Genomic DNA, 6,520 nt, shown 5'->3' on the forward strand with positions numbered 1-6,520 from the left:
TATTCGAGAATCAGCAAATATAATTAACTGTGATTATTCCACTGTCGCACGACATTAGCATGCAATGGGAAGGGTTCAAAGATCGAATACATTGGTACCGCACGCACTAAGCCAAAATCACAAACATCAACAGCTGGCCCTATGTACACCTGCTTACACATCATCAACTGGCACCTGAACAACACCGACCAGTCCTATCCTGTATCATTATTGGTGACGAGAAGTGGTGTCTTTATGCTAACGCAATGAAAAGAGAGGAATGGTTGGCCCAGACAAGTAACTCCCCATACAAGGACCTGTGCACATTCACAAAAGATAATGTTATGCATCTGGTGGAAGAGCGGCGGTGTAGTGCACTACAAATTACTTCTCCGAGGTGAAATACATCACTGATTACAATTACTGTGAATAACTGAGACGTGTTGCAGATACACCCCAGACACTAAGAACGACCAGGGAGAATGCATGAAGTGATGCTATTCCATATCACCATTGCAGTTTGATAGACTAACAAAAAACACTACACAGGAATTTGGTTGGGCAGTCATATCGCACCCACCATATTCATGTGACCTTTCACCCTCAGCTTTTTACCTTTTCCACTTTCTATCGAACAGCCTTCTAAGAACTTCCTTTCCGCAAGAAAATGAGCACCGAACGTGTCTCGACGAGTGATTTCTACAGTTTTGGAATAAAAAAGTAACCCCCACCCCCTCCGTTGGCAGACTGTTGTAAATTGTGAAAGAGAGTGAATTATTTATGTATAAAGTTTCTGGTCTCCCCCCCCCCCCCCCCCCATGAACCATGGACCTTTCCGTTGGTGGGGAGGCTTGCGTGCCTCAGCGATACAGATAGCCGTACCATAGGTGCAACCACAACGGTGGGGTATCTGTTGAGAGGCCAGACAAACGTGTGGTTCCTGAAGAGGGGCAGCAGCATTTTCAGTAGTTGCAAGGGCAACAGTCTGGATGATTGACTGATTTGGCCTTGTAACAATAACCAAAACGGCCTTGCTGTGCTGGTACTGCAAACGGCTGAAAGCAAGGGGAAACTACGGCCGTAATTTTTCCCGAGGACATGCAGCTTTGCTGTATGATTAAATGATGATTGCGTCCTCTTGGGTAAAATATTCCGGAGGTAAAATAGTCCCCCATTCGGATCTCCGGGCGGGGACTACTCAAGAGGATGTCGTTATCAAGAGAAAGAAAACTGGCGTTCTACGGATCGGAGCGTGGAAGGTCAGATCACTTAATCGGGCAGGTAGGTTAGAAAATTGGAAAAGGTAAATGGATAGGTTAAAGTTAGATTGAGTGGTATTAGTGAAGTTCGGTGGCAGGAGGAACAAGACTTCTGGTCAGGTGACTACAGTGTTATAAACACAAAATCAAATAGAGCTAATGCAGGAGTAAGTTTAATAATGAATAGGAAAATAGGAATGCGGGTAAGCTACTACAAACAGCATAGTGAACGCATTATTGTGGCCAAGATAGATACGAAGCCCACACCTACTACAGTAGTACAAGTTTATATGCCAACTAGCTCTGCAGATGACGAAGAAATTGAAGAAATGTATGATGAAATAAAAGAAATTATTCAGGTAGTGAAGGGTGACGAAAATTTAATAGTCATGGGTCACTGGAATTCGGTAGTAGGAAAAGGGAGAGAAGGAAACGTAGTAGGAGAATATGGATTGGGGCTAAGAAATGAAAGAGGAAGCCGCCTGGTAGAATTTTGCACAGAGCACAACTCAATCATAGCTAACACTTGGTGTAAGAATCATGAAAGAAGGTTATATACATGGAAGAACCCTGGAGATGCTAAAAGGTATCGGATAGATTATATAATGGTAAGACAGAGATAGAGGAACCAGGTTTTAAATTGTAAGACATTTCCAGGGGCAGATGTGGACTCTGACCACAATCTATTGGTTATGAACTGTACATTAAAACTGAAGAAATTGCAAAACCGTGGGAATTGAAGGAGATGGGACCTGGATAAACTGGCTAAACCAGAAGTTGTACAGAGTTTCAGGGAGAGCATAAGGGAACAATTGACAGGAATGGGGGAAAGAAATACAGTAGTAGAAGAATGGGTAGCTTTGAGGGATGAAGTAGTGAAGGCAGCAGAGGATCAAGTAGGTAAAAAGACGAGGGCTAGTAGAAATCCTTGGGTAACAGAAGAAATATTGAAGTTAACTGATGAAACGAGAAAATATAAAAATGCAGTAAATGAATCAGGCAAAAAGGAATACTAACGTCTCAAAAATGAGATCGACAGGAAGTGCAAAATGCCTAAGCAGGGATGGCTAGAGGACAAATGTAATGATGTAGAAGCTTTTCTCACGAGGGGTAAGATAGATACTGCCTACAGGAAAGTTAAAGAGACCTTTGGAGATAAGAGCTCAGATGGAAACCCAGTTCTAAGCAAAGAAGGGAAAGCAGAAAGGTGGAAGGAGTATATAGAGGGTCTATACAAGGGCGATGTACTTGAGGACAATATTATGGAAATGGAAGAGGATGAAATGGGAGATACGATACTGCGTGAAGAGTTTGACACAGCACTGAAAGACCTGAGTCGAAACAAGGGCCCCAGACATTCCATGGAACTACTGACGGCCTTGGGAGAGGCAGTCCTGACAAAACTCTACCATCTGGTGAGCAAGATGTATGAAACAGGTGAAATACCCTAAGACTTCAAGAAGAATATAATAATTCCAACCCCAAAGAAAGCAGGTGTTGACAGATGTGAAAATTACCGAACAATCAGTTTAATAAGCCACAGCTGCAAAATACTAACACGAATTCTTTACAGACGAATGGAAAAACTAGTAGAAGCCGACCTCGGGGAAGATCAGTTAGGATTCCGTAGAAATACTGGAATACGTGAGGCAATACTGACCTTACGACTTATCTTAGAGGAAAGATTAAGGAAAGGCAAATCTACGATTCTAGCATTTGTAGACTTAGAGAAAGCTTTTGACAATGTTGACTGGAATAATCTCTTTCAAATTCTAAAGGTGGCAGGGGTAAAATACAGGGAGCGAGAGGCTATTTACAATTTGTACAGAAACCAGATGGCAGTTATAAGAGTCGAGGGACATGAAAGGGAAGCAGTGGTTGGGAAGGGAGTAAGACAGGGTTGTAGCCTCTCCCCGATGTTGTTCAATCTGTATATTGAGCAAGCAGTAAAGGAAACAAAAGAAAAATTCGGAGTAGGTATTAAAATTCATGGAGAAGAAATAAAAACTTTGAGGTTCGCCGATGACATTGTAATTCTGTCAGAGACAGCAAAGGACTTGGAAGAGCAGTTGAATGGGATGGACAGTGTCTTGAAAGGAGGATATAAGATGAACATCAACAAAAGCAAAACAAGGATAATGGAATGTAGTCTAATTAAGTCGGGTGATGCTGAGGGAATTAGATTAGGAAATGAGACACTTAAAGTAGTAAAGGAGTTTTGTTATTTGGGGTGCAAAATAACTGATGATGGTCGAACTGGAGAGGATATAAAATGTAGACTGGCAATGGCAAGGAATGCGTTTCTGAAGAAGAGAAACTTGTTAACATCGAGTATAGATTTAAGTGTCAGGAAGTCATTTCTGAAAGTATTTGTATGGAGTGTAGCCATGTATGGAAGTGAAACATGGACGATAAATAGTTTGGACAAGAAGAGAATAGAAGCTTTCGAAATGTGGTGCTACAGACGAATGCTGAAGATTAGATGGGTAGATCATATAATTAATGAGGAAGTATTGAATAGGATTGGGGAGAAGAGAAGTTTGTGGCACAACTTGACCAGAAGAAGGGATCTGTTGGTAGGACATGTTCTGAGGCATCAAGGAATCACCAATTTAGTACTGGAAGGCAGCGTGGAGGGTAAAAATCGTAGAGGGAGACCAAGAGATGAATACACTAAGCAGATTCAGAAGGATGTAGGTTGCAGTAGGTACTGGGAGATGAAGAGGCTTGCACAGGATAGAGTAGCATGGAGAGCTGCATGAAACCAGTCTCAGGACAGAAGACCACAACAACAACAACAAAGTTTCTGTTAATGTATATCTGTTGTGTTTATTGAACGTATGGACGAAATCTACGATCTTATGCACCAGCCTCTGTTCTTTTGGAACGAAGGATTGTATGGCAATGAATCATAGATTGAGAGAAAATTTTAACATAAGAGAATCGAAGCGTTTGAGATGTGGTGCTAGGTAAGACCGTTGAGTAATAGGTAGGCTGATAAAGTAGGGAACGTGCAGGTTCTCCGCAGAATCGGTGAAAGAAGAAACATGTGGAAAACACTTACAAGAATAAGAAACAGGGTGATAAAAAAAGTGTTATGACAGCTGGTGATAACTTCCATGTTACAAAATGTCCAGACACTCTGTGACCAAAATGGTACTGAAACAGAGGATGACAGACTAAAGGCCGAACTAATAAATGCCTTTTTCCAAAGCTGTTTCACAGAAGAAGACTACACTGTAATTCCTTCTCTAGATTGTCGCATAGATGACAAAATGGTAGATATCGAAATAGACGACAGAGGGATAAAGAAGCAATTAAAATCGCTTAAAAGAGGAAAGTGCGCTGGACCTGATGGGGTACCAGTTCGATTTTACACAGAGTACACGAAGGAATTTGGCCCCCTTCTTGCAGAGGTGTACCGTAGGTCTCTAGAAGAGCGTAGCGTTCCAAAGGATTGGAAAAGGGCACGGGTCATCCCCGTTTTCAAGAAGGGACGTCAAACACATGTGCAGAACTATAGACCTATATCTCTAACGTCGATCAGTTGTAGAATTTTTGAACACGTATTATGTTCGAGTACAATGACTTTTCTGGAGACTATAAATCTACTCTGTAGGAACGAGCATGAGTTTCGAAAAAGACAATCGTGTGAAACTCAGCTCTCGCTATTCGTCCACGAGAGCCAGAGGGCCATAGAGACGGGTTCCCAGGTAGATGCCGTGTTTCTTGACTTCCTCAAGGCGTTCGGTACTGTTCCCCACAGTCGTGTAATGAACAAAGTAAGAGAATATGGACTATAAGACCAACTGTGTGATTGGATTGAAGAGTTCCTAGATAACAGAACGCAGCATGTCATTCTCAATGGAGAGAAGTCTTCCAAAGTAAGATTGATTTTAGGTGTGGCACAGGGGAGTGTCGTAGGACCGTTACTATTCACAATATACATAAATGACCTTGTGGATAACATCGGAAGTTCACTGAGGCTGAACTGTCCCCTTTGAACAATCATACATACGTGCTTAAACTGACACACAATATTTTTAGCGCAACGCAATTTGACTTTCAATAATCCCTACAAAAGAATGGCCCTGACTAACATCAACCTATACCTTTCACAAATCACTTACTTCACAAAAATCTTCGTTACTCAAGCTACTGCAATACAGCGAGCGCCGCTACTGCCAGCTAAATAAAAGATTCGAACTACTGAAGGCACTAACTACTGATAGGCATAGTTAGCAAATGAAAGATTTTGATAGAGAACAAACAATGTATTTACCTTAATAGTGTTCAAAAGTAATATTATATATAGCAGTTCATGGCATCCAGTCTTACAAATCTACTGACTCTGATGGACACACGTCCAGATCGTCTGCTCTCAAAATTCCGTCATCTCTCTCCCCACATCCACCACTGCTGGCGGCTCACCTCCAACAGCGCAACACTACGCGCTGTTAACATCCAGCTGCCCAACACTACAATGGCGAATATTACAACAATGCCAACCAGCCACAGACTGCACACAGCACAGTCAGTGATTTTCATATAGAGCGCTACGTGGCGTTACCAATATAAAAACCTAAACAGCCTACTTACATAGCCCCCATGCTCCCCACAAAAAATTTTACAAATTTATTTGAAAATAAATTTTTCATAATTACAATAACAAAGAAATTAAATGCACACACTTATTGATCCAATAGTGGTCAAAAGCTAAAATTATCTCACAGTCCATAAAGACAGTCTTGATCGTTCATCACAGTAAAACAGCAGTGTTTTTCTCAAAGTCTGAGCAGTAAATGAAAATGCACACAGAAGTAGAGTTGTCCTTCTAACGGAAATACAGTGCTGACTCTTGACATGCAGGCAGGTAATGGGCCACAATAGAGCAAACCCACAGCAGATTCAGTCAAAGTTTTGAAGAATATTGGTAGGTAGGTCATCACAGAGCAGACCCACTGTAGTCCTGGTAGAGATTATGGTATTGGTGGGCCACCAGAGGTGCAGACCCACTGTAGTCCATGTAGAAATAATGGTATTGGTGGGCCATCAAGGATGCAAACCCACTGTAGTCCATGTACAGACGGCCAGCAGCCATCTGTTGCGACTGTGCAGGTGCACAATCACTATCGAAGAGTCTTGCGGAGAATATAGCAAGTCCATGAACCACCACTTGTGCACTCACAAAGTTTTTTTTTAATTGTCCTTAGAACCAGCAATGCTGTTAACCAGTCCCTTGCTGAATTATTAACACACGTGCAAACAATATCAGTCCCTAC

Source organism: Schistocerca serialis, chromosome 6, assembly GCF_023864345.2.
Source record: "Schistocerca serialis cubense isolate TAMUIC-IGC-003099 chromosome 6, iqSchSeri2.2, whole genome shotgun sequence".
Classification (NCBI taxonomy): Eukaryota; Metazoa; Arthropoda; class Insecta; order Orthoptera; family Acrididae; genus Schistocerca; species Schistocerca serialis.